The sequence below is a fragment of the Phocoena sinus genome, chromosome X, assembly GCF_008692025.1.
Source record: "Phocoena sinus isolate mPhoSin1 chromosome X, mPhoSin1.pri, whole genome shotgun sequence".
In the NCBI taxonomy this organism is placed as follows: Eukaryota; Metazoa; Chordata; class Mammalia; order Artiodactyla; family Phocoenidae; genus Phocoena; species Phocoena sinus.
Window position 1 is genome coordinate 99,097,844 of NC_045784.1, and position 27,673 is coordinate 99,125,516.

At 37.4% G+C, this 27,673-nt stretch overlaps 1 protein-coding gene across 1 annotated transcript in view; it reads right to left on the bottom strand.

Moving 5' to 3' along the window:
- Nucleotides 1-27,673, bottom strand: part of LOC116747970 — a gene marked incomplete at both ends in the record, with an annotated part of 781,548 nt that overhangs the window by 348,939 nt on the left and 404,936 nt on the right. The gene's annotated exons all lie outside the window — the stretch shown is intronic.

The following is a 27,673-nucleotide window of genomic DNA, read 5'->3' on the forward strand; positions in this document are numbered from 1 at the left end:
AAGTAGAATGATTTTGTCTTATCTGAATAAGTTACTACTTATGGGTGGTAACTTATTTACATACTTACAGAAGATAAACGTGTGAAACTTGTCAAGAGTGAGGGCAGCCAAATTAGAAAGTCCCTATGTCCCAGTTTGCTTACAAAAAATAATGAAAACATATTATATCACCGATAGATTTTTTTTGACAACTCATGGGAGTTCTAAGTTCTCCATCCACTTTTTAAAAATTTAATTTAATTTATTTTTTATACAGCAGGTTCTTATTAGTTATCCATTTTATACATATTAGTGTATACATGTCAATCCCAGTCTCACAATTCATCCCACCACCACCCCCACCACTTTCCCCTCTCGGTGTACATATGTTTGTCCTCCACATCTGTGTCTAGGTTTTTCTAGATTCCACATATATGCATTAATGTACGATATTTGTTTTTCTCTTTCTGACTTACTTCACTCTGTATGACAGTCTCTAGATCCATCCACTAATAGGTTTATACGTTGATTATGTATCACTGACAACTGGTTTACTATCACAGCCTAGGATGGCGAACATTACCTAACTATGTAAGAAACTTTTCATTTATTCTTAAGGTTCTTAACCTGGGCTTCAGAGAATGTATGAAGCTGAAATTACATGTAACATTTTTCTACGTGTATGTGTGTATGCATTTTTCTAGGGTGAGAGTACATAGTTTTCACCAGAATATCAAAAGTGATCTGTGGCTCAGAAAAGTTTAAGAACCACATATACTACTGCTGGCTTTTTGTTCTTGTCAAATGAGGAACAAAAGAATAATTTTAAGCCTTAATTTCTTATACATTTTAAATTCCTTTTTCTCTTCCTTTTGATTGAAGATTAAAGGAGGAACGGATTAAGGTGTTTCTTTAATTTACACTGGTAACTTATTTTGGGGGGAGGGGGCATGAAGGTAGGTAAATAGGTAGGCCTGTAACTGAACAACCTCAGTGAATTATGTACATATATAAGATGAACTTGTGTTAGATATTTTGAGGGTTTTCTTTGAGCGTAGATCAAATGCTGTTAGTGAATGTCAACAGGTTGTTAATTCCTCAATTATACTGGATTTTATAAAATACTATTTGAAATAGATAACTACAGCTTAGACGTTAACTTTAATCCATATTATATTACATGCATTCTACCTTTATATTTTGGTGTTATTTGAGGTGTGGATTTTTCACCAAATAAAAAAATGCATGCAATTTTCTACGGTGACTCTTGTAGTTCAGGGAAGATTTAGGCACACTTCTAATGAAATACTGATAATATCTAATTGGTGGTAGTGGTGGTACTGGAGAAGAAGTCCACTTCAAGAGCTGACTACAAAGAGTAGTTAAGAGTTTCTGTGACTATCTTTACAATTGTGTAAAGTACAGATCTTAACAGAGTGCCTGGCACATTGTAGGGTGTTCAGTGATAGCTCTTAGTATTATTATTATACAGATTCAACAGTGGTAAGAAAGACTATTCGGCATAATGGAAAGAGTTCCATCAAATCCCATTTACTTTAATGCAAACTTGGAGACATTTACAGTATTGTATTGTAAACCATTAGAAAAAACTGTTTTTCACACTTGAGTGAAATTAAAATCACTGTATCTCAATATTCTTTTTAGTGTAGCTTATTAAAAAGAAAACAACTCGAACTGTTTCTTTTTCTATTGTGCTTTCATTCCTTTCCCAGTGAAATATATATTAGCAACATAATCAATTCTTTAAATGTGAGTGAGCAAACTGACAAATGTCTGAAGTTTGTATCTGACTTGGCATCCCCTCCCCCCCTTTTTTTTTCCGGTACGCGGGCCTCTCACTGTTGCGGCCTCTCCCGTTGCGGAGCACAGGCTCCGGACGCGCAGGCTCAGCGGCCATGGCTCACGGGCCCAGCCGCTCCGCGGCATGTGGGATCTTCCCGGGACGGGGCACGAACCCCTGTCCCCTGCATCGGCAGGCGGACTCTCAACCACTGCGCCACCAGAGAAGCGCCCCCCTCTCCTTTTAAATAATAATTCATTTGGTATAAACACATACAATCAAATGAATCCACTCAAAGTGCCTTTAATGATTGCCTCCAGTGTCATTACATTGTGAATGCTTGTTAGTGGATTTCTGGTTAACTTAATGCACGATTTAAACCCTTAGTAACTAGGAATCGTTCCAATTCAGCCAGATTGTATTCCATGATGCTGAGGTTTACAAATATTTTCCTCTGCATGGCTATCGAGTTTTGGAGATTAATATCCCATTGACTGTTGACTGAAAGACACTTATCAGTATTGCTCTTAGCTGACTGAGTAGAAGAGGATGATCTCACCAGTGCAAGAGAAGTCGATTTGATGACATTTCACCAGCGTTTCTCTGTAAGGGAAGGAAATTATACATATGTAGTTTATTAATATCCAAATACCGCCAAATAACATCCTTAGTCTTGGTCTACAAAAATGAACTGATTGTCCATCCCCAAGATTAAAAATCTGTTGAATGAATACACTGATCTGGAAATATGCCCTTCCCAAACACAGACTGAGAAAAAAAAAAAATTAAAGTAGCCTTTTAATGCCCAAATGCCATACCCTTGGCTTACATTTCTTGGGCATTCCAGTAGGTCTATACTTGGATCCTGTCTGATTCCTGTCTAAAGGCACTTCACTTGGAACTTTAAATATTACCAGGAAACCCACATTTTGACCTTAATTACTTGTGAATGCCCCCAAAAGCTCTTATGAAGATGGCTGAAAAGGCAAATACAAGGGAGGAAGAGGTAAACAGAAACGCATGTGGCAGTAGAAGCCAAAGAAGAGAGAAAGTACAGATTCTTAAAATGGGAGGTGGTGCTGGGGAGTGGGTGCTTTCTGCTGTACTTTTCAAGTGGGTGAAAAACTGACCATATCACTTAGCGACTTGGGGCTTTTTATAACATACTTCAGCTGTGGAACCACTGGTCAATATGAGAGAAGTGTGTGGGTAGAGTCAACATCTGGGGCCCTTTCAAAAGAAACAGGAATGAGGTGACCTCCCCCTTACTCTTATTTTACTATCTTTCTACTCTATTAAACACGGCCCCTCCCCAGTCCATGTATTCATCGAGCTTCATCAATTCCAATTGCTCTTGTACATTTTATCTGAAACAGGGTTTTCCAGAAGACAAACTTAAAGGCGAACAGAACGCAGCTCACTAGCAGGAACAGGAGGCTCATGGCTCCTCTACGGCCTCTTCATTTCGCGGGCAACGAAGCACTCAGCTGGCACCTGGGAAACAGGGGGCTGCTAGCTGCCCAGACCACGGAAGCCGCTGACCAGTGCGCTAAGTGCGCTGCACCGCCTGATGCAACTGGGACGCGCGGCAGCGTCCAGCCTTATATACTGGAGTGAGCTTGAGACCTCACAATTAAGCACACGCAGCGGGGCGCTACTCACAACCTGATGACATAACACCGGCTTTCAGGAAACCAGGCAGTGCCTACTAACCCCCCACCTGGTTACAGAGTTAGAGACAATGGGAGAGTTTGGGGTTTTCGGGAAGCTGAAACATGGTAGAAGTACAGACTCTAAATTGACTGGTTAAATACTATATTTTAAAAATGTTCCCCCCCTTTTTTTGTTAAGATAAATTTATCTTTGCTGCAACCACTCCATTATTCATTTCAAAAACAAGTCCAAAAACGAATTAGGGCTTCCCTGGTGGCGCAGTGGTTGAGAGTCCGCCTGCCGATGCAGGGGACGTGGGTTCGCGCCCCGGTCCAGGAAGATCCCACATGCCGCAGAGCGGCTGGGCCCGTGAGCCATGGCTGCTGAGCCTACGTACTGCAAAAAAAAAAACAAAGTAGAAATGCTGTAAAAGTAGTTACCTGCAAATTGTGAGTCTTGGCCAAATACCTCCTCCCTACCCCCGCTGCTATTTTAGGATTCACTCCAACCCTATTCACACTGGGATAGTTAATGTACATTTGTGTCACTGTACAGTTTAAAAAGTAATTCCAGGGTCATTCCTCCACATAGTTCTCACAATAATTTTGTGCTATAGGTATTTTTAATACTGTGTCTACTTTTGGAAATGCAGAAACAGATTCAGATGTTAAGTAAACTCATTTGAAACTAGCAGCAAAACCATGACTTGAACCCACAGAGTTTGAGTCCTGAGATAAACTCTCCCATTCCCTTACCCTCATCCCCTTCCCCAGGACCTCTACCTACACTTGTGAGCCTCAAGTATATACTATTCTCCACCCAAGGAATTGAACAGTATATTTGGATTAGATAGTGAGAGGGGATAGATACAGGAATTGTACTAGACAAGTTAGAAGCATTCAAGAAATTCAGGTAAATGTACAAAATGGCACTGAACTAAAACACAGAACTGAAAGCAATAGCCAGGGTGATCTCAAGATGAGTGTCAAAGTGTAATCCACTAACCCTGCTTGGGGAATAACTCAAATCTTCATATAGACAGGAAGGAGAGGAATTACATTTATACATTTTTTCACGTCAAACTTATTTCCCAATTATGAGTTCAGAGCTTAAAGATTTATTTAACACGTATTTATTAAACACCCACATAAAGGGTGGGCACTGTGCTGTATTCTGGGAATATGACTTTGAGCAAAAATAAAGTCTCTGCTCACCTGGAATGTGCACTCTAGTGTGAGAGATAGACATTAATCAATCAAATACTCACAGAAATCCTGAAAAGTATTAATGAGATAAGTGATAACAAGAAGTACATGATGGCACAGGAGCTTATAATAGGATATGAGAGGTAAAGGAGACTGAAGGTCCTGGCTTTATGGCCTACTCAATTGAATGGATGGGAAATAACCAAGTATGGGGATGCTGATCATGAATTTGGTGTTGGACATGTTGAGTTTGAGGAGACTTTGAAACATAAAATAATTGATCTCAGGGAAATAAGTGAAAACATACATTTGGGAGGCATCTGCATATAAATGACAATTGAAGCTCTAGATGTGTAAGAAATTCCCTCATGTCAGTGTAGGGCGTACAAACTGAAAGAGAAGTAAGAATAGAGCATTGAAGGATTTAAATATTTAATAGTTGGGTGATAACAGTTCCTTTGGCAGGTAATTGTGGTTATCTTAACATTTAATTTCTTATTTCATCAAATAAAATTGACTGAAGCCCAGTAACATTGCCTCTAACAATAGAATTTTGAATTTTGATCTTACTGGTATCCAAAGGAGCACCTCAAAGACTTTGGAAAATATTCTCACCATGCACTTTGACTGTTGCTAACATTGACTTTTTCTGGCTTTTTTTAAATTGTCATAAAGTATATAAAACATAGAACTTAACCAATTTTAAGTGTACGGTTCTGTGGCAGTAGGTACATTCACATTGTTGTGCAACCATCACCACCATCCATCTCCAAAACTTTTTCATCTTTCCCAACTGAAAATCTGTACTCATTAAACACTAGCTTCCTATTTTCCCCTCCACACATGCCCTGGAAACCACCATTCTACTCTCTGTCTCTATGAATTTGACTATACTAAGTACCTTATATAAGTGGAATTACACAATATTTGTTGTGTTGTGACTGGTTTATTTCACTTAGCATAATGTCTTCAAGGTTCATCCATGTTGTAGCCCTTGTCAGAATTTCCTTCCTTTTAAAGCTGAATAATATTTCACTGCAGCAATAACTTAAACAAAAAGAGTTGATTAAAAGACAAGCAATTCAGTGTGGCCACAGGAGATTCATAAACGCATTGGGAACCCTGGTTTGTTATACTCTGTTGCTTTGTCATCTTCAACATACATCTTCCACCTCATGGTCCAAGTTGTTGCTGAACTGTTCTGTTACCAGGCTGGTGGAAAACGTGAAGAAGGACGTGCCTCCTTTCTTTTAAGGACATTTCTCCAAAGTTGCACATGATACTACCACTTTCATTTTACTGGCCAGAATGTAGATACATGGCCAAATCTAGCTGCAAAGGAGGCCAAGAAATATAGTATTTATTCTGGGTACTGATAAGCCCAATCAAAATTTATGGTTATGCTACTGAGAAAGAGAGGATGAGGAATTATTGAAGGATGTCTATCAATCTCTGTGACATCTTCTAGAGGAGGGGATTTAGAATTTGTCTCATGGCACCAACCATCCTTGCACCCATAAGACACACATGAACTCCATCATTTGTAAGGACTTGGCTGATATTTGAAGATTAGGGAAAACGAGGGGGGGAGGACAGCAATCTGGCTTGTTCAGAATTCCACCCATCTACATCTTCCACCTTGCTTTTATTGAAATTGTCTAAAAATGGTTCTTCCCTTCCAATTGTTGTTCTTCGAGAGCAAGTTCCGAGTAGATCACACCTATTCAAGGCCATGTGACTGGGCCTACTGCACTAACCATTTATATGTTGATACTTTTTCCTATTAACTGACATAATCTTGTGCTGATTGCTGTAAAAACAGAAGAACATAAAACGTTTATTTTATGAAATTCAATTAGGACATATTTTAGAGAAACTAAACAAAAATGAACTAAGAAACATATGCTGAATTTTTTCTTTCTGATCATGCATTCTCTAGTCACATATTTCATCAACAGAGGGCATTGTAGGTTTATTTCACTTTTTTGGTTGCTCTGTACTTTTCAATTACAGCTTCCTTTCATTTGGAATTGCACCGTATTATCCAGGGCCAAATAAATAAGTGGTATGTTGTATTTGTTAAATATAACACAGATCATTGATCTGTGACACCATAATCCAGACTTCACTACATATAAATTGCCATAGAATTTTGCTGAGAACATGCCCTTTCAAATTAATCATATTTGAGTCAAAATTACTAGACCATATTTTTTTTATTCGAAAAGAAAAAGGATAAAGACTATGTATGTTATGATCAACCCTAACTTGAGACATTTTTTGCTCCTCTACCCCCATATCACCTCTGATGTTGTAATATAGGCAAAATAAAAAGATTATATAATCTGATTGATGATGCTTAAATCTGGTATTTTATTTTCAGTGGCATTGTTTTACTTTAAGTGACATTTAGAGCTTATTTTAAGTGACCTTTAGAACTGTAATATGTTCTGGAAAGTATTATGGGACTTGGAAGAAAAATTGCTTTTAACTTTTTTGCTAAGAGAATGAGCTACAATGTCCATCTCAAATTGAGACTTTAACAATTCATTATGTTTGTCACTGAAACTTTGAAATGCCAACCTGAAATTTTTATTAAAATATAATTTGCAGCTTTTTATAACTTGTAATAATGGGAAATATAATAATTGTTCTTAATGTCAGTGGGAAATTTAAGTATAATACATGATTTTTCTAGTAATACATATACTTGAGTTGCCTAAAATAAACCAGTGTTTTTTTTTGAGGGGTGGTATGTGTGTGTGTGTAAGTGATGCCCTAGAAGAGCTTTATAGAGCAAAACACGGGATAAATCAGAAAAAAGAAACCTTCTAAACAACTCTACCAAAGGTCTGGGAGACTATTCATTACTTTCCGTTTATTCAACAAACGTTTACTGAATACCAGGTACTGTTCTAGAACAGTAGAGATACAGCTGTGAACAAAACAGAAAAAAATCCTCCTTGCAGCTTATATTCTATTGGGAAGCTATATTCAAATTCTCAGACTGATTATTTATGGGTTTTTTTCAGATTTTCATGTAATATTTAATTAGCCAGTAATTTAAAAAGTCAGATCTTGGCAAAAGAGGGAAGGCTCCATAAAGCATTTTTTGAAGCTAACATAACCCTGACATAAAATCTTGCCAAATATAGCACAGAGAATTTAAAGACTGATTCTCTTAAAATGAAAAAAATCTAAAATAAAGCACTAAGCAAATAAAATATGGACAATATTAAAAAAGTAATATCACCAAATATAATTTATTTCAGAATGTTAGGATGACAACATTAGGAAATCTTAGTATATCATTTCCATAGGTAAAAAAAAAAAAAAGACGATATTATAAGACTATCTCAATAGACGCCCAAAAGAGGCATTTACTAAATTTCAACACCCATTTCTGGATTAACAAACTAAACATTAATTTTTTAAAAACCTGGGCATGAAAGAATAGGTCCTTAATATTAGTATATTGAGATGAAAACAATAACCAACAACATCTGTAACAGCGACACACTGGAGACATTATAATCAACATCAAGAAAAAGACAACTGTGCTCCATCACTATAATCATTTAATAATGCTATAGAAATTCCAGTGAATGCAGTAAGAAATATCTGCATAGAAAATCTAAAAGATTCTACATAAAAAATCTTAGATCTAATGAGCTTAGTAAAGTGCCTGGATGCAAAGTAAATGAACAGATTAAAGAGCTTTCTTATATACTGGTAATAACTAGTTAGAAAATATAGTAGGAAAACAAGACCACTTACAATGACAATATAATATACAAAATACCCAGAAAAAAAAACTGGCTGAAGGAAATTATAAAACTTTACTGGGAGAGATACAAGATTTACATAAATGTAGAAGAATAACATGTTCCTGGATAGGAAGACTAAACAATATAAACATGCCAAGTTTTCAAAAATTCAGATGTAATTTTACTGTAATTCAGATCAAAATCTCAAGAGGATTTTTGAAACTTGAGAAAATGCTTTTAACATTCATCTGGAAGTTTTAAAATATAAGACAGCCAAGAAATTTTTGAAGAACAAAAATAAAGAGAAGATACTTGCTTATATACAAATGTATTAAAGAAACACTTTTTAAAACAATGTGGTGTTAGAACGGGAATATGTCGACATGGAAAGAGACTGGAAATCTCAGGACACAGATGAATATCCTAGTAGAAAATTGGTAAAAACATAAAAAAAGAAGTAAAACAATTGACAAAAAAAAATAATAATAATGCTCAGTCTAATTAGCAATCAAAGAAATAAAAGTTAAAGTGAGGTGTATATATTGATATTTGACTAATATTTTAAAGAAACTAATCCTCGATGATAAATGTGGATACTCATTCTTCTTTTTCCATTCATGGTTGTTTTCATATCTTGGCTATTGTATATAATGCTGCAGTGAACATAGGGGTGTATATTGCAAATCAAACCCACAATGAGATATCACCTCATATCTGTCAGAATGGCTATCATCGAAACAACAAATACTGGCAATAATTGGAGAGAAGGGAACCCTCGCGCACTGTTGATAAGAATGTAAATTGGTGCAGGCACTATGGGAAACAATATGGAGGGTCTTCAAAAAATTAAGACTAGAGGTACTGTATGATCTTTCATATGTTTATTGACTATTCATATTCCTCCTCTGTGAATTACTTGTCCATATTCTTTGACCATCTTTTAACAAGTGTTTTAAAAAAACAAATATATAGGAGTTCTTTGTGGGTTCTTGACCCCCGCCAACCTGGTTTTGGTTATACATGTTGGAAATGTCTTCTCCCAGTTGTATCTTCTAATTTTACCTTGTCTTTTGTCATATGGAAAAATTTAAATTTTTGCATACTCAAATTTTGACATTTTACTGTATAGTTTTAGCTTTGGGTTCTTATATGAGAAAGCCATTGACACCCACAAATCATACAGATAATCTTCTATATTTTCTCCAATAGTTTTTTTTTTCATATTTGGTTTTTACATCCACTTGGAATTGATTTTTATTATTATGTGATGTTGGGTTCCAATTTTATTTTTCTTCATATATACTCAATTGAACCAACACCATTTATTGGAAAGCTTGTATTCTAATTTTAACAACATCTCTATTATATGCTGATTTTTCATATATGTACAAATGTATGCATATACACTTGGCTTCATTTCAGTTTCATTAGTCTGAAGGCTCCATCAGTATCACGCTGTTTTAATTACTATAGTTGTATAGTAAATTCTCACGTGTAGTATTTTTGTGATTATTTAATTCTAAATATATAACCATTTCCTTTATGATTTCTTCTTTGAACCATTGATTAAGAAAAAAATGTTCTTTTTTTTTTACAAATCCGTGCTTTCATGTGGTTTTCACTTATTTCTATAATCTCTATAATCATTTTAGATATTTACAGTCGCTTTTCTATTGTTCTATTACTGTATTGTGTTTGGAGAATGAAATCAGTCATTTAGCATAAGTTTTCTTTATGGCCTAGTAAATTTTTAAAGGAAACTTTAAACTTTAGAATAGCTATACATTCATAGAAAAATTGCAAAGCTAGTACAAAGTGTTCACATATATCTGTACCCCTATTATTAACATCTTACATTAGTATGGTAAATCTGCCACAATCAATGAACTAATATTGGTACATTATTTTAAACTAAACTCCATATTTTATTCAGATTTCCTCAGTTTTTTTTTTTTTTTTAATCTAATGTTCTTTTTCTATTCTAGGATCACATCCAGGAAATACAATACATTTAGCTATCATGTCTCCTTACGCTCCTCTAGGCTCTCAGGTATTTTGTAGAATGTCCCTTAATTACGGTTTCTACTGGTGTCCTTATTTTACCATTCTGAGTGAAATATTGAACTAGTACCTCCCTTGATGTCCCTTTTCCCTCCCTGTTTTGTAATATAGTTGTCTTAAATATTTCTTCTACATACATTTAAAACCACATCAAACAGTTTTACTTTTTTTTTTAAACCATCAAATATAATTTAGAAAACTCAGGAGAAGAAGAAAAGCATATCATATTCACCAATATTTTTGCTTGCCATGCTCTTTCTTACTTCCTGATGTTCCAAGGTTCTTTCTTTTATCATTTCCCTTTGGTTTAGAGGAACCCTTTTAGTCATTCTTTTACAGTATGTTTGTTGGCAAGAAATTCTCTTAGTTTTTCTCTCATTTGAGAATGTCTTGATTTTCCCTTTATTACTGAAGGGTATTTTTGCTGGATATACATTTATGGGGTTGCCAATTTTTTCCTTTTAGTTAATTCAACATCTCTGTCTATCCTCTTGGACTTGGCATTTACTGATTGTCTATTCTTGTTCTCTTTGGGATCATCCAGCTTCTTAGTATGATGAGTGACTTTCTATTGAAATTTGGACATTTTCATATTATAAGATTCTGGATAGCACTGAAACCTTCAGGATTTTTTGCTGATTTTCTCTTTTCTCTGACAATGCTCTGGCAGTGAAAGAAGAGATGCTGCCTCATTACTGTCAGTTTGAGTAGAAGTAAAGATTCCCAACTTGGCTTCCATTGACATCTGAGTGTTGAAGAAGGGTGAACTCATTTCTGCTGTTAGGAGTGGACTTCCAGCTCCCCACATGGTCTCCATTGACACCGTGGTAGGGGTGACTTCACTGCCTCTCCGTAATGGTAAAAGTCCTGACTCTCCACTAGACCTCTTTTGACACAACCTCAGCAGGGAGGGAATACAGCGTCTCATTAATGGTGGGTGGGAAGTAAGCTCAGGACCCCCATGTAGTAACCACTGATGCCACGGGAATGGGATTCGTTGCAGGGATTGGTGTTGAAAGTCCCTGTTTTCTATTTGACTTTCTCTGAGCCACCTAATCAAGGGTGTTGGAGAGCTTTATTACAGCCTTGTGAGTGTAAGTGTCTAGGTTCCCCATTTGGCCTTTGCCATCATGGGTAGGGGTCGGGCCACATTTTTTTTCTGTGGTGTCTTAGTGTAGTATTTAGGTTCTAAGATGAGGATCAGAGCTCACTGTTTCTATTGTCTGGAAAGCACAGTTTCTACAAAATGTCAGATGATGTTTCAGACACATACATTCTACAGGTTTTGCACAGTTCATTATTTTTTCCATGAAAGCCTGCTCTGGACAGAAGAGGTTAAGGTGGATCCAATGAAGATATAGTGAAAGCCCTGACCGAAGTCACATAAATTTGAAAGGAACTGCTGTCCTCTAGTCTCCGCATTAATCTAGCCCGGTAACTATTGGAAGATAGACTGAATGTGAAAAATGGTTTAAAATATGGGTATTTTTTGTTTGTTTGTTGTCCATTTTTTTTAGAATATTTTGTTTTATACAGCAGGTTCTTATTAGTTATCTATTTTATACATATTAGTGCATATATGTCAATCCCAATCTCCCAATTCATCCCACCACCACCACCACCCCCCCCCCCACTTTTCCCCCTTGGTGTCCATGCGTTTGTTCTCTACATCTGTGTCTCTATTTCTGCCTTGCACACCAGTTCATCTGTACCATATTTCTAGATTTCAAATATATGCATTAATATACAATATTTGTTTTTCCCTTTCTGACTTACTTCACTCTGTATGACAGTCTCCAGGTCCATCCACCTCACTACAAATAACTCTATTTCATTTCTTTTTATGGCTGAGTAATATTCCATTGTATATATGTACCACACCTTCTTCATCCATTCTTTTGTCGATGGGCATTTAGGTGGCTTCCATGACCTGGCTATTGTAAATAGTGCTGCAATGAACATTGTGGTACATGACTCTTTTTTAATTATGGTGTTCTCATAGTACATGCCCAGTAGTGGGACTGCTGGGTCATATGGTAGTTCTGTTTTTAGTTTTTAAAGGAACCTCCATGCTGTTCTCCATAGGGGCTGTATCAATTCACATTCCCACCAACAGTGCAAGAGTGTTCCCTTTTCTCCACACCTTCTCCAGCATTTACTGTTTGTAGATTTTTTGATGATGGCCATTCTGACTGGTGTGAGGTGATACCTCACTGTAGTTTGGATTTGCATTGCTCTAGTGATTAGTGATGTTGAGCATTCTTTCATGTGTTTGTTGGCAATCTGTCTATCTTCTTTGGAGAAATGTCTGTTTTGGTCTTCTGCCCATTTCTGGATTAGGTTGCTTGTTTTTTTGATATTGAGTTGCGTGAGCTGCTTGTAAATTTTGGAGATTAATCCTTTGCCAGTTGCTTTGTTTGCAAATATTTTCTCCCATTCTTAGGGATGTCTTTTCATCTTGTTTATGGTTTCCTTTGCTGTGCAAAAGCTTTGAAATTTCATTAGGTCCCATGTGTTTATTTTTATTTCCATTTCTCTAGGAGGTGGGTCATAAAGGATCTTGCTGTGATTTATGTCATAGAGTGTTCTGCCTAGGTTTTCCTCTAAGAGTTTTATAATGTCTGGACTTACATTTAGGTCTTTAATCTATTTGGATTTATTTTTGTGTATGGTATTAGGAAGTGTTCTAATTTCATTCTTTTACATGTAGCTGTCCAGTTTTCCGAGCACCACTTATTGAAGAGGTTGTCTTTTCTCCATTGTATATTCTTGCCTCCTTTATCAAAGATAAGGTGACCATATATGTGTGGGTTTATCTCTGGGCTTTCTATCCTGTTTCACTGATCTATATTTCTGTTTTTGTGCCAGTACCATACCGTCTTGATTATTGTAGCTTTGTAGTATAGTCTGAAGTCTGGGAGCCTGATTCCTCCAGCTCCGTTTTTCGGTCTCAAGATTGCTTTTGCTATTTGGGGTCTTTTGTGTTTCCATACAAATTGTGAAAATTTTTTGTTCTAGTTCTGTGAAAAATGCCATTGGTAGTTTGATAGGGATTGCATTGAACCTGTAGATTGCTTTGGGTAGTAGAGTCATTTTCACAATGTTGATGCTTCCAATCCAAGAACATGGTATATCTCTCCATCTATTTGTATCATCTTTAATTTCTTTCATCAGTGTCTTATAGTTTTCTGCATACAGGTCTTTTGTCTCCTTAAGTAGGTTTATTCCTAGGTATTTTATTCTTTTTTTTTGAAATGGTAAATGGGAGTGTTTCCTTAATTTCTCTTTCAGATTTTTCATCATTAGTATATAGGAATGCCAGAGATTTCTGTGCATTAATTTTGTATCCTGATACTTTACCAAAGTCATTGATTAGCTCTAGTAGTTTTCTGGTAGCCTCTTTAGGATTCTCTATGTATAGTATCATGTCATTTGCAAACAGTGACCGTTTACTTCTTCTTTTACAAATTAGATTCCTTTTATTTCTTTTTCTTCTCTGATTGCTGTGGCTAAAACTTCCAAAACTATGTTGAATAATAGTGGTGAGAGTGGTAGGCCTGGCTCTTTTTATAAGCAAAGCATCTGTCTAGTTTGTCACATGATTTGAGGGATTCAATGGTAATTATCCCTAAATATTTCTTCCATGGATATAGGCGTAGTATTTAAAATTTCCATATTATATTTACATACGAGCTATTGAAGGCTTATTTAAAAATGTACATTTTTCTGAACAAGGTAAAATTCTGAGGACATTATTAGGTAGTAAAAGTTTATGAAAAATTTTTTCTGTCCCCTAAAACCTTGATATTCAGAGTGCTGTACCCAAACAAGCACGTGTGGGCTTCACCAAGGAGCTCGTTAGAATTGTAGGCCCCAACCCAGCCCTACTGTATAAGAATTAGCATTATAACAAGATACCAGTGAGTCATATGCACATTAAAGTTTGAGAAGCACTTATCTGAATGACTTCTGGAAAAATGGGATACCTTTTGAGATGAGAAAGTGGTTCAAGTCTAGGCAGGAAAGAAGACAATTACCATAGTAGAGGGAGTGAACATTCAGATGAGAGCAGGAGACAAACACCAAGAAGAGAAGACAAAAAGAGGGTTGCAGAAGGGACATGCAACCTATTTCCCAACCCCTAAAGGGATGTATCCTTCAGGACAAAGAGAATTAGTAAACTGAAGAAGGAAAAAGAAGAAACAGTGAGAATGACAGAGAGAGTGCTCCAAGTGCTACAGGGACAATTTTCATTTTTATTTAAATCTTTATCAGTTCAAAAGAACAATTTCTTCTAGGCTAGTAAAACATCCTAGAGGCCTTGGAACCATGAGCAAATTTACATGTTAGTTCACGTTCATCCTACAAAGCATAAAATGCCTGATAACTTCTGGTACATAAATCTAAGACATATTCTACTCTAAAGCCTTATTCCTGAAAACCCATTGGCTTTGAGCCCGCTTATGAAAAGGTACTTGATTTCATCCAGTCAATGAGATCTATGTCTTTGTATAAATCAAAATCTTTCTGAAGTTTTAATAATTATTCCACTAATTGTATAGCAGGGTCATTTATTTTTTCTTTTTTGAATTTTAGTCCACAACGTGAATTAATTCATTGGATGAGAACACAAGTTAAAAATAACCAAACTTTGGCTGTGACCTCTGGAAGGAAGTGCCAAGAAGTTTCTGCTCCAATGCTGTTTTCTCAATGATTCACAGCATGGCATCAGCAGCATTGCTTCTGGAGAAGGCATATCATCTCATTTGCTGTTTGAAAAATGGATGAATTAGAAGTCAGACTGTGAGGTAAAATTGAGTGAATGACAAAAAGGACTTGGGACTTTTTTATTAATGAAAATAGTGTATATTGAAGCCATATGAGTTCATATATCCATATGTCTAATACCTCTAGCTATATTTACTTTTATGAAAAACATTGGTTGGCAATGTATATTTTAATAGCTTTTGTAGTTAAGGAGGAGATGTTCTGATAGCAGTATATTCACAGGTAATCTTACTCTTTGCAGAATAGTAAAACTTGTTTCATTTTTTCAGCAAATATACCCTGTATCACTTGCTTTACCCAAAGAACTAAGCCAAGCATTATGGTGGTTACAGATTGTCTTAGAAAAAGACTTTATGCGATTATGGTCTAGTAGGGGAGACAAGACATTCTAATACAATGCATAAGTGCTATAAACAAAATGTTTCTGGAGCTCTCAAGAGAGTGGGAAATCAATTCCAGCTTAGGAGAAGTCCCAAAGCCCAGTAGAGGAAGTGGCCTTGGAATAAAACCTTCAAAAACAAGGATTGTAATTGGCAGACGTGTGAGGCGAATGAATTCTAAGCAGAGAGAACAGTACAGTATATACAAATAAACAGGAAAGGCAGATGGTATTTAAGGAATTGCTATAGTCTTGTTTATGTGTAGTGCAGCAGAAGGAGATAGGACTGGGAAGGGTGTTGAGAAGATGGTTTTCAAACAATTCTACACATCAAAATCTTCTGGAGAGCTTTTGGTAATATCAAATTCCTGGGCCCCACCCTAAGAGTTTTTGATTCAAGAGGTCTGGGATGGGGATCCCAGAAAGTTTTCTATTGGAAAAGGTCTCCCAGGTGATCCGAGGCCCACTGTGTTGAAATCACGGAGTTAGGGACAGATTGCAAAGGTAGACACTGAGGTAATTTAAGAAACATTACTCTGGCCTCAATGATTAGAAGGGAATGGAGAGTGGAAAGGGTACAGGCAGGACCAAAGATTGAACACCGAGGTAATAGTCCAGCTGTAAGACAATAGCCAATAACTGGGCAGCAACAATTGAAATATAAAGAAAAGCCAAGATGTGTGAGATATTGTTCTGAAGAAGGATAGGATATAGGGACTGAATGGGGGTAAGAGGAGTCCAGGAAGAAGGTTAGATCAATGATGATTGTGAAATTCAAGTTTAGGTGACTGAATGAACAGAAATACCATTATCCAGCTTAGAATATAAAAATTAAGTGATGCTTAATGTGTCACTTATGTGTCATTATGAAGAAATAACCTAATAAAAAGCATTTCTTGACACCCATGACTTTAGGTTAATCTGCCTGTTATACAATTTCATAGCACCCTGTACCTTTCCTTGTAGCATGTCTTAAAGTGTAATTTCATATTAATTTGCATGGCACTTTGATTAATATCTACGTGTCCTATTAGACCACCAAGTCCATGAGGGCAGGGAAACACGATACCTGGAAAATCATAGGAACTCAGTACATTTTTAGTTGATTCAATTTTTCTACATGAGTGGTTGAATAGACAAAAAAAAAATGAACTTTTCAGTAACTCATTAAGATTAGTAGTATATATTACTGGTACAAAAATATTTACATATGAAGGATTAAATGGTAACCATACATATTTTTATTCCAAGTATTTCATAATACATAATGGTAAATTTATGCATTTTCTCTCAAGTTAGGGGGACAAAAAATTGAGTAAACTAGTTTTGATGAAAGACTCTTTAGATGAGTTTATGTATGCTTACCTGAACAAGAAAAATTCCAAACATTTTAGAAGCTCCATCTATATGTTTGGTTATTGTAAGAAAGGTATGTGCACAATAGATTTGATTTTATAATTTAAGGTCATAGCATATGATTCTATGTGAATTTTGGAAATTCCAGGTTGCCTTTTTATAAAATAAAACAAAATTACATCATGAACCCACTCTCCATTAAACCATAAGGATTTGGGTCTGTACACTACTGCATCCTGCATGATCTAAAATAAAAATAACCCAGAGGAAATTTACAGAGATAAAGTTCTTTTTTTGTTCAAGATCTGCCCAATCTTCTGTCTTACTTTTTTGTGTGTGTGGTACGCGGGCCTCTCACTGTTGTGGCCTCTCCTGTTGCAGAGCACAGGCTCTGGATGCGCAGGCTCAGCGGCCATGGCTCACGGGCCCAGCCGCTCCGCGGCATGTGGGATCTTCCCGGAGTGGGGCACGAACCCGTGTCCCCTGCATCGGCAGGCGGACTCTCAACCACTGTGCCACCAGGGAAGCCCCCTGTCTTACTTTTGAATAATAATGCTCCATTGATCTTCTTCCTCATTTTACTCAGAAGAAATGGAAGCTAAAAGGATTAAAAGACTTGATGAAGATTCTACATTTAGTTAGTGCCAGAACTAGACAATTAGGGATAATATTTATCGAATGTGTCTTGTATGTGACAACACTTTAAACATATTTCTATTTAAATGTCACAACTCCACTACATGATAGATGCTACCCCATTTTTATAGACAAAATATTGAGGCTCAGGATAATGCACTTTTCCTATGCCATATAGTAAGTTGTGGAGTGTTGATCTATTTGATTTCAAACCCCATGATTTTTTCCCCACAATGCTTTATTTTCAATTAAATAGCAAAACTAGAATTAAATAAACCAGGCACTGCATTGTAGAGCCAGTAATATTTTATAATTATGATTATTTGGCAAATTAAGGCAACAGACCAGGTAGAATGGCAAAAATAAGCTACCTCTATTTATATTATAATTACAGTATTCTCCCTTATCCAGAAATCACTTATCCAGAAATAATTAGTTATATGGGAAAGGTCAAAAAGCTAACAAAATTAACATCTGTACCATTTTAAAAACTGAAATATAGTTGATGCACAATATTACATGAGTTTCAGGTGTACTATATAGTGACTTGACATTTACATACATTATGAAATGATCACCATGATAAATCTAGTAACCATCTGTCCCTATACAAAGTTATTACAATATTATTGACCATATTCCTTATGCTGTATATTACCTCCCTGTGGCTTATTTATTTTATAACTGGAGGTTTGTACTTCTTCATTCCCTTGACCTATTTTACCCCACCACCCCTCTCCCTTCTGGCAACCACCCTTTTGTTCTCTGCATCTGTGAGTTTGTTTTCATTTTGTTTTGTTTGTTTTGTTTTTTAGAATTCACAGTACTTGTCTCTCTATATATATCATATATATATGACATATATATGAGACATACTTTCTATAAATATAAAGACATATATATATATATATCTTTATCCAGTCACCTAAACCCCAGGCTTCTTTACAGCATGCTGTGTCCTAATTCTGCTGATTTCCACTACGGTGTTCCATACTGATATCTTTCTGGGAAACACAGAACAATTTCAGCGGGAACATTTTCATCCAACTGTAAGCAGAATGAGAACTTATGTGATTATTGGCAAGGTTGAGGAGATAATGCAGGTGTCATCTGAGTGACATGTAGCGCTGACTCAGCAAGACCAGACCTAAAAGAGGCAGAAAAATGTAGCTCTGGGTAGACAGAGCATAGCAAGAATCATCATACAATTAGGGAAAGGTAGACTGGAAGTTGACAGATGAGTTGGAAAAGGGCAATTGTGAGTCACCAAGGATGACTTGGTCTTCTTTGTAATTTTTGTCCTGTTCTTTTTTTCCAGATTCTTTTCTTTTTTTAATTGTTGTGAAATATACAACATGAAATTCGCCATTTCAAATTGTAAAATTCAATGGTGTTTAGTACTTTCACAATGTTGTGCAACCAACACTACTATCTAGTTCTAGAACTTCATTATCTTAAAAGAAAAATTCATACCCATTAAGCATAGATTCCTTTCTTTTTAAAGTCAAGTTAGAGAGCAGCAGTTCAGGCTGGGATAAAAGCACTTAGCTGTAAAATAGCAAGCTTTCTGCTGAGAAAATATCAGGACCATCTCCAAGTTTCCCAGTCATTCAGTTTCTTCCCTCTGCTGCAATGTTCAGGGTGGAACTATCTCTTGAAATCCAGCCCTTAGATCAAAGGCAGCCATCAGAGAAACCATTCTCTCTGGTCAGTCCATAGGCATAGACTGACAGCTGGAATTTAATAAACCAAGTTGGTTACACACTCATTCTTGTCGTGAACAAAGAGAATACCATTCAGAACATGATATAAGACTCCGTTGGGACAGTGCACTTTGGTCATTAAGACCTCCCTTACCACCCATGCACATAAAAACCCTGACAAAACTTGGTATGTGTGGGTAGGGGTGAGGAGGAATCTTTTGTAGTTATTGCTTCAAAGGAGAGAAGAGAAGTTTGTGATAAAATGTTAGCACATGATTTAGTGTTTCTAGACGAAAAGAAATAAGGAAGGCACCTAAAATGTTGAAGAAATACTGCACAGCAGTGTATAAGAGGAACAAATGGAATGAAGACAGCATTGAATTAGGAAAGCTGAGGCGTTAGAGCTTAAGTCTTATAAAAGCTTTATATAATGGAAGCTACATAGTTCACTGGAAGGTTTCTTGAATGGAACAGAGCAATCCAGCCTCCAACTGAAAGAGAAAAAGAAACTGATAATTGATTTTCTTCCCCAACAAGCAATGCTCCATTCACAGTAACTGGGCAGGGTATTGTCTGCAGAAACCCACCAGATGGTCTGAGGAGAGAGAGAGAATAAGCAAGATGATATGAGGGAATACAAATCAGTCACTTTTATTGCAGCATTGCTTGGAGTTTGATGGGAATGGCAGACGGCAAGTTTTTTAGTATGCATTTGATATCTTTCTTTTGGGAGCCAATTTATTTTGATATTTTACCTCAAACATCAAAATGATACACAGAACTGCAAGCTCTCAGCAGGCTTCCTTAGCTTGTCCCCAGAATGGGGTCAGATTCAATCTCCCAGCCTCTCAGGTTACAACTCATTAGAAGGGAGAACAAGACGACTAACAATTTGCGACAAATGGACCAAACATTTAAAAAGAATATTCAACCATTCTGCGTACACTTCTTGGAACGTTTCAGTAGGCAGAGGAGAGAATAATTTTGACTTTAACATGGCTTTAATACACTTTTCCTAATGGACAAAATAGTCTTAAATATTCTGCTTTTAGAATACCAGCAAGGAATGTATTTATATCTTCCCAGAAAGAATCATGATATAGGAATTGAGGTAGTCCTCAACTAAAGAAAATGGGTGGACTCCAATATTTCATTGTATGTTGGTTGCTTAGAATTTGTAATACGTTTTTCTTTAAAGACAATTTCCAAAATAAATACACAGGTCAACTTCCAAGCCCGGACTGTAACGCAAAACTAAGTGTGAGGTCCTGGTTTTGGGTCATGAAATAAAGGAATGAGATATGGGAGAAAAAATAAGAAATTTTTTTACCCTCTTTCCAGGGTGAATGATCAGTTCAAGGTAAAATTTTAAAACAAGCAAGTTTGGTCTTTGATTTGGGGCACATACCAGTGTCTTCAGAGCCACATAAAACTCAATGCCCTCAGGCTGCCCTACATAGCCCTCTGCCCACTACTGTGGGATTCCAAACAGGCCTGATCTGCTTCTTAAAATGCTGCAGGATCCAACATTATCTATTTTGTTTGCCTCTAATAAAACTGCCATAATTTCCTTTCAGATAATTCATTTTATATCCCAGTGTTAAGAGGAAAACAATCTGCTTTGTCCCTTTTAATACGTGGATGATCAATGATCCCTTTTTTATTGGCATCGATGCTTAAATTGCTCAAAGAGAATTTGTGTTAATCCAAAAATATCACTAATTAACAGACTTCCTTTGTGTTAATAACATGAGGTGAAACTATTCAAGCAGTGCAGGCAGAATTTTTTTCCAAGCCGGAGGCCACCAAACAGGTTAGTTATTCCTGAATGGTTCTCTCTCTCAGGAGACATTTTCTCTAAGATGTTTCTGATTTTTAGCTTCTTCCTCTTTTATTATTTTTGTGTTAACAACAACAACAGAATACCTTTTTACAGTGACATAGTGACTCCTGAGGCAGCGTTGGTGATGACTCAGTATCAGGGATTTTAGCAGAGATGAAGCAGGGACAGGAATAGCAATCCTGATTTGTGAGGTATAGGTGTTTTAAAGTGGAGAAATTGACTGAAATCCCCTCTTATGATCAAATTCACTAGTTTTCAAATACTAGTTTTCAGTTCACTCTTGTCTACAGCCCAATGAATTATCAGCAGTACAAAAATAGTACACACAGGGGGCTTCCCTGGTGGCGCAGTGGTTGACACGGGTTCGTGCCCCGGTCTGGGAAGATGCCACATGCTGCGGAGCGGCTGGGCCCGTGAGCCATGGCCGCTGAGCCTGCGCGTCCGGAGCCTGTGCTCCGCAACGGGGGAGGCCACAACAGTGAGAGGCCCACGTACTGCAAAAAAAAAAAAAAAAAAAAAATAGTACACACAGCATTTGACAATAATAAACTGTAAGATGGTAGAATAACTTACTGTACATCTTGTGTGAAAGAGTTGCTTTTCCTCCATGGGGTGATTTTTGCTGTGATGCGCTGGGGAAAGTCATGAATAGGCAACATAAACATTAGCACCTAAAAACTAAATTGCAAGGCTAACGCAGATTTCATTCATGGTATGTGTTACTGAGCAACACAACTTGAAAGTTTATTAAAAAAAAAAAAAAGATGAGTGAGCCATTACAATTTCTAGAAAAACACGATTGAAATTCATTTACTTACTGTCCTAACCCTCGCCAAATCTTCAAAATTTCTGTATCAAATAAAAAGTATAGATGAAGAATAACAAGCAAGTATAAATTTACCTCTCTGGAAAGCATCAACCAGGCAATAGACAGGCCAGAGAAGTAGATGATATCTCAGAAAGTAAGCAGTAATGAAAGTATTCTCTTCACGGACCAATAGATTTATTCACTGTGAACTCATCGGTTCCCTAAGCATGGCCAGTTTGGGAGAGAGTCCCATCCCAAATGGCTGTCCTCTGAGGACAATTCCAGCTAACATGTAGTAGATATTTCCGATCACTTTTCAATGACACATTTCTGGAGATTCCAAACCTACAGAAGTAATCTTGCTAATAATGGATAAAATATATCATGTATTAATTATGTGCTGGGTTTGGTGGCAATTATTTTACGCACGTTATCTCATTTAATTCTCATAACTCTATGTGATAAACATTTTAACATCTTCATTTTACAGATGAGAAAAATGAGACAGTGAGATCGTGTCTTCCCGAGGTTACACAGCTAGTAAGTGGTGGAATAGAGATTTGGAACCCAGATCTGCCAGAGTAAATCCATGCTCTAAATCCATGGTCTTAAAAGTGGGTACACACATGCTAGCAAGTGTATAAGAAGATTCACTTGGGTGCTGGAAGTCAGTAATAAATTGTATATTTAAGAAAAAACAAAAAATGAAAGTTTACCAAAATTTAGTATTATAGGTTGACACAGGCACCTTCACTAGATCTGCATGTCAGATGGTCGAATACTACGTGGTACATGACGTTTTAGGGAAGTGCAGACATTTCATTATGCAGAGGGGAAGGCAGTGGTGTCCTGTTGCTTTTGGCATATTGCCACATGTAACAATCCGTGTGCTCATTTTAGTGCATTTATGGATTACATTATGCACTTCTGAATGGAAAATTATGTATTTATTTAAGAAAACATTGATTATAGGTAATACCAATATGTAAGCACGAACGAACAAAAAAAGATGGGGCAGTTCCCTCTGGAGCATTATTTAACATATAAGTGAACTTGTCTACTATAGCATGTTTGTAAAATCATATATTTTTGCCTTTTGTCTTTACTTATTTATCTCTTGGAGGTTGGTTTCCTAGGTTTCCAACCCTATGAAGCACTTACCAGCTGATTTTCTTCAGCATTTGTGAGATAATTAGATATGATTGGTACATTAATACTTTTGTGTTACTATATCAAATATATTTTAAAACATAATCTAGGTCATGTGTATTAATTTCCCTCCGTCACACATGACAATAGAACCTCTTGAGCCAATTTCATCTAATAGCTTTGGTGCTGTCATACACCTGGTGGCAGCTCCTTGAATTGCAGCAAAGATGTAGAGAAGAAATGCCTGGGTCACCAAAACAGAGGAGGAAGAGAATTCTAAAAAGGAAGGAAAACAAATGAAAAAACAAGATACAATATAGTTTATATTTACCATTTATAAACTCAATGACTTTTTTTTTTTTTTTTTGCGGTATGCAGGCCTCTCACTGCCGTGCCCTCTCCTGTTGCAGAGCACAGGCTCCGGACGTGCGGGCTCAGCGGCCATGGCTCACGGGCCCAGCCGCTCTGCGGCATGCGGGATCTTCCCGGACTGGGTCACGAACCTGAGTCCCCTGCATCGGCAGGCGGACTCTCAACCACTGCACCACCAGGGAAGCCCTCAATGACTTTTTATGAAAGCTATACAAGTAATTCCGAAAGTAAGTTGACTCAAACTGCAAGACCACAATTAATATTTACAAACTATTTAGAATTATTTTATAAACTAGAAATAAGGAGCCTTAGGGAATTCCCCGGTGGTCGAGCAGTTAGGACTTGGTGCTCCCACCCCGATTCCTGGTCTGTGAGGCGTGGCCAAAAAAAAAAAGAAAAAAAAGAAAGAAGGAGATTTAGTGTTAAAAGAAAATGGCAGGGTATTGGCAGTGAATACTTAGTTTAGATTTATTTTATATTATAGCTGGAGTCTTTTCAAGGAGTACACTAGATTCAAGAATATGTTTTAATCCCTGTGAATAAATAGAACTACTGCACTGTGAAATGACTAAGCAAATTGAAAAGTTCCGTACAATTTTTTTATTAGCTATAATGAGAGATTTTTATTATCTGTTAGGATCCATAAAACCTTGCCCTAAAATCACATGTCATTTTGAGAGTAATCTCAGCTCGGATAGGACCAGAGCATGTGTGTGTGTGTGACTCGGGGAGGGAGTCGAATTCCTAGTTGAAAGGATTGATAAGAGGGGCAAGAGATACACATATGTATAGAGAAGGGATAGTTCAGGGAGCTGAGATGCATCTTAAAGGAAAGAGGCAAGTTCAAGGATATTCCATACTGAGGCTGTGCGTGCCCCTGAGTTGAGGAGTTTTTCTGAAATGATGGGGGTGGGGGTGGGTGGAGGCGGGGTGGTGAGAAGCAGATTCTCAGGAAGAACAACATTTCCTCAAGTATCCAAGGAGATGAGATAAATAGCTTAGGCTGCCACATAGAAATACAAGTACATGATCAAGAGAGGACAGTGTGAACCCACATATGAGGCTGAAAGGGAAATCTCGAACAAGAACCAAGTATTAAAAGCAGGAAATGTTGAGTAAGTATTTACACTAAGTCAATTGAGCATAAATGATGAGATTTGTACCTGTAATTTGACTATTCCATAGATAGTCTGCATCCTGAGATTCCCCTGTCCTCTAGTAAAAGATGTCATAGACATTTACTTAGACATGATGTAAAAAACACTGGTGGGCACTGTAGAGTTTCAACTGAAAAGGTTTTCATTGGAGGATATATTGTTTTAATACTTGTGAAATTAGGAAAGGGAAAGCTATGAATCCTAAGGATATTGTTTTTGGAAAAGAAATGGAAAAAAATCATACATATTCTTCAGATGGTAGAAGCAGAAAGGTACCTACTATTTTTCATTCTCTCTGTATATAGTGTATTCTTGAATTTTGTAGGAGATGTAGCTGGTTTACTGTTCGCGATCAGTCTGATCTTGGTGGGTTACAATTATGGAACTTTTGTTCTCTCTCATCATTGCTCCCAACTGTGCTACTTCTGATATCCCTTCTATAATAGGTGACAAATACCTTAACACTACCTTGACAAGATGCCATAGCTTTCTGGTCACTGGCCAATTTCAGTTATTTTAATAAGTTATCTAATTTGAATACTCCAATATTGAATCTCATATTGGATTCAGTTCTTTCCTCAGAATGATATCAGGAGACATCTCTCCACCACTGACAGGAAACCCAACCTCTTCCTCTTCAAGCAAAACTCTTATAGGAGGGACTTCCCTGGTGGTCCAGGGTTAAGAATCTACCTTCCAATGCAGGGAACGCAGATTTGATCCCTGGTGGGGGAACTAAGATCCCACATGCCGCGGGGGCAACTAAGCCTGCACGCCACAAGGAAGAGCTTGCGTGCCACAATGAAAGATCCCGCCACAATGAAAAATCCCACGTGTCACAACTAAGACACAGCACAACCAAGCAAAAAAACAAAACAAAAAAGACTCCTATAGGATTGGGAGATAGTAGGAAGAATAAGGGAGATTGCAGGGATCATCTTACATAACTAGTCTTCTGTCAGCTGCTGGTGACTTTTGCTAGTATGTCGTCATTGATGCAGTAACAGGATTTTTGAGGCTCTGTTACGGTAATAAACAACTCTAAAATCTCAGTGCCTTGCAAAAAAAAAACCCTTTTTCATTAATCTTACAAAGTCTTCTGGAGTCTAGGTGACTCTTCAGTTCATATGCCTCCATATGTTGTCTCAGTATTCCAGGATGCTTCAGTCAACATAGCATCTCATCAATAAATGCTTCCACAATCACTGCAGTGGGCAAAAGTAGGCTGTAGCACCAAACACTGGCAATTAAATCCTTCAATATAGAAGTGATGCATGCTACTTCTGCCCACATTTCATTGGTCAATGCAGTTCACACCTCATGGCCACACCACACAGCTTCAATGGGCAATTGTTCCATGTGTACAAAGATAAAAAGGCTTTGAATATTGATAAATAATGGTAATGCTTACCACAGACGTTTTTGTTGTTTTTTCTTTTGGTTTTGTGGAGATTGGGGCAGTGTACAGAGTACAGTGTAATCTCAGTGAGCCTCCTATTTGGCTGATGATATGTTATAGAGTCATATCCCAAGCCCTTCTCTGATTGAGATGTTTCCTCATTTTTTGGCTGCCTAGGTAGCCCCACTGCAGCTGTCCCTCCTGTATCATATACTCCTTCGTGTGGATTCAAGGGAACCGCTGAGGTCCTTTTCTGTACACTCCAGTGCTATTGAGTACTGGGTAGTGTTCTGTGTGAGGATTCTCCCCTTCTTACCAAGGACACCACACGACATCCCCTCCTTGCTCTGGCTGTACTAGCAAACTCCTTGCCTCCAGACATTTCTAGTAGAGAGACAGGCAACAATAGCTATGTCTACATATACCACACACACTCCAGGAGGTGCATGCCATGCTCTCCCATAAGCTCCCTCACCACCCTCCACTACGCTCCTACCACAGTGTCACAGGCAGGCCATAACTAACATTATGCCAAGGAGTGAGATACTTATCCTCCTATACCTTCAGGGAAAGGAGAGAAAAAAGCTGCTGTAACTTGCCATTAAGGTGCTTACTAAATGTTGATTTTGAGATTTTAGGAGTTTATATGTGGAATCTAAAATAATGGGACAAATAAACTTATTTACAAAACAGAAATAGAGTCACAGATGTAGAAAACAAACTTATGGTTACCAAGGGGGAAGCGGGGGGAGGGATAAATTGAGCGATTGGAATGACATATACACACTACTATATATAAAATAGTTGACTAATGGGGACCTACTGTATAGCACAGGGAACTCTACTCAGTACTCTGTAATGGCCTATATGGGAAAAGAATCTGAAAAAGAGTGGATATATGGACATGTATAACTGATTTACTTTGCTGTACAGCAGAAACTAGCACAACATTGTAAATCAACTATACTCCAATAAAAATTAGTTTAAAAATAAAGTTATTACAAAATAATAAAAGAAAATTTTAGGAGAAAAATTTCAAGCCTACATGAATAAGACAATGTACTCCCTATGCCCATCACTTTTTTTTTTTTTTCTTGAGGTACGCGGGCCTCTCACTATTGTGGCCTCTCCCGTTGCAGAGCACAGGCTCTGGACGTGCAGGCTCAGCGGCCATGGCTCACGGGCCCAGCCGCTCCGCAGCATGTGAGATCTTCCCGGACCGGGGCACGAACCCGCGTCCCCTGCATCGGCAGGCAGACTCTCAACCACTGCGCCACCAGGGAAGCCCTGCCCATCACTTTTTATAACAGAAACATAATGTAATTCTCAGCGAACAAACCAACAATAGTTCTGTGATAATCTGTTTCAGTTCTCTACTGCTGTGTGTGGTAGTCAGCCTCTGAGATGACACCACATGATCCCCACTTTCTGATATTCTTAGATAGTACCTTCCCACATGCTACCAAAGTTAGCCTATGTGACCAATAGCATACAGCAGAACTGATGATATGTCACTTCTGAGATTAGGTTAAAAACACTGTGGCTTCTGTCTTGTGTACTCTCTCCCTCTAGGGTCACTCACTCCAGGAAAAACAAGCTGCCATGCTATGAGCTGGC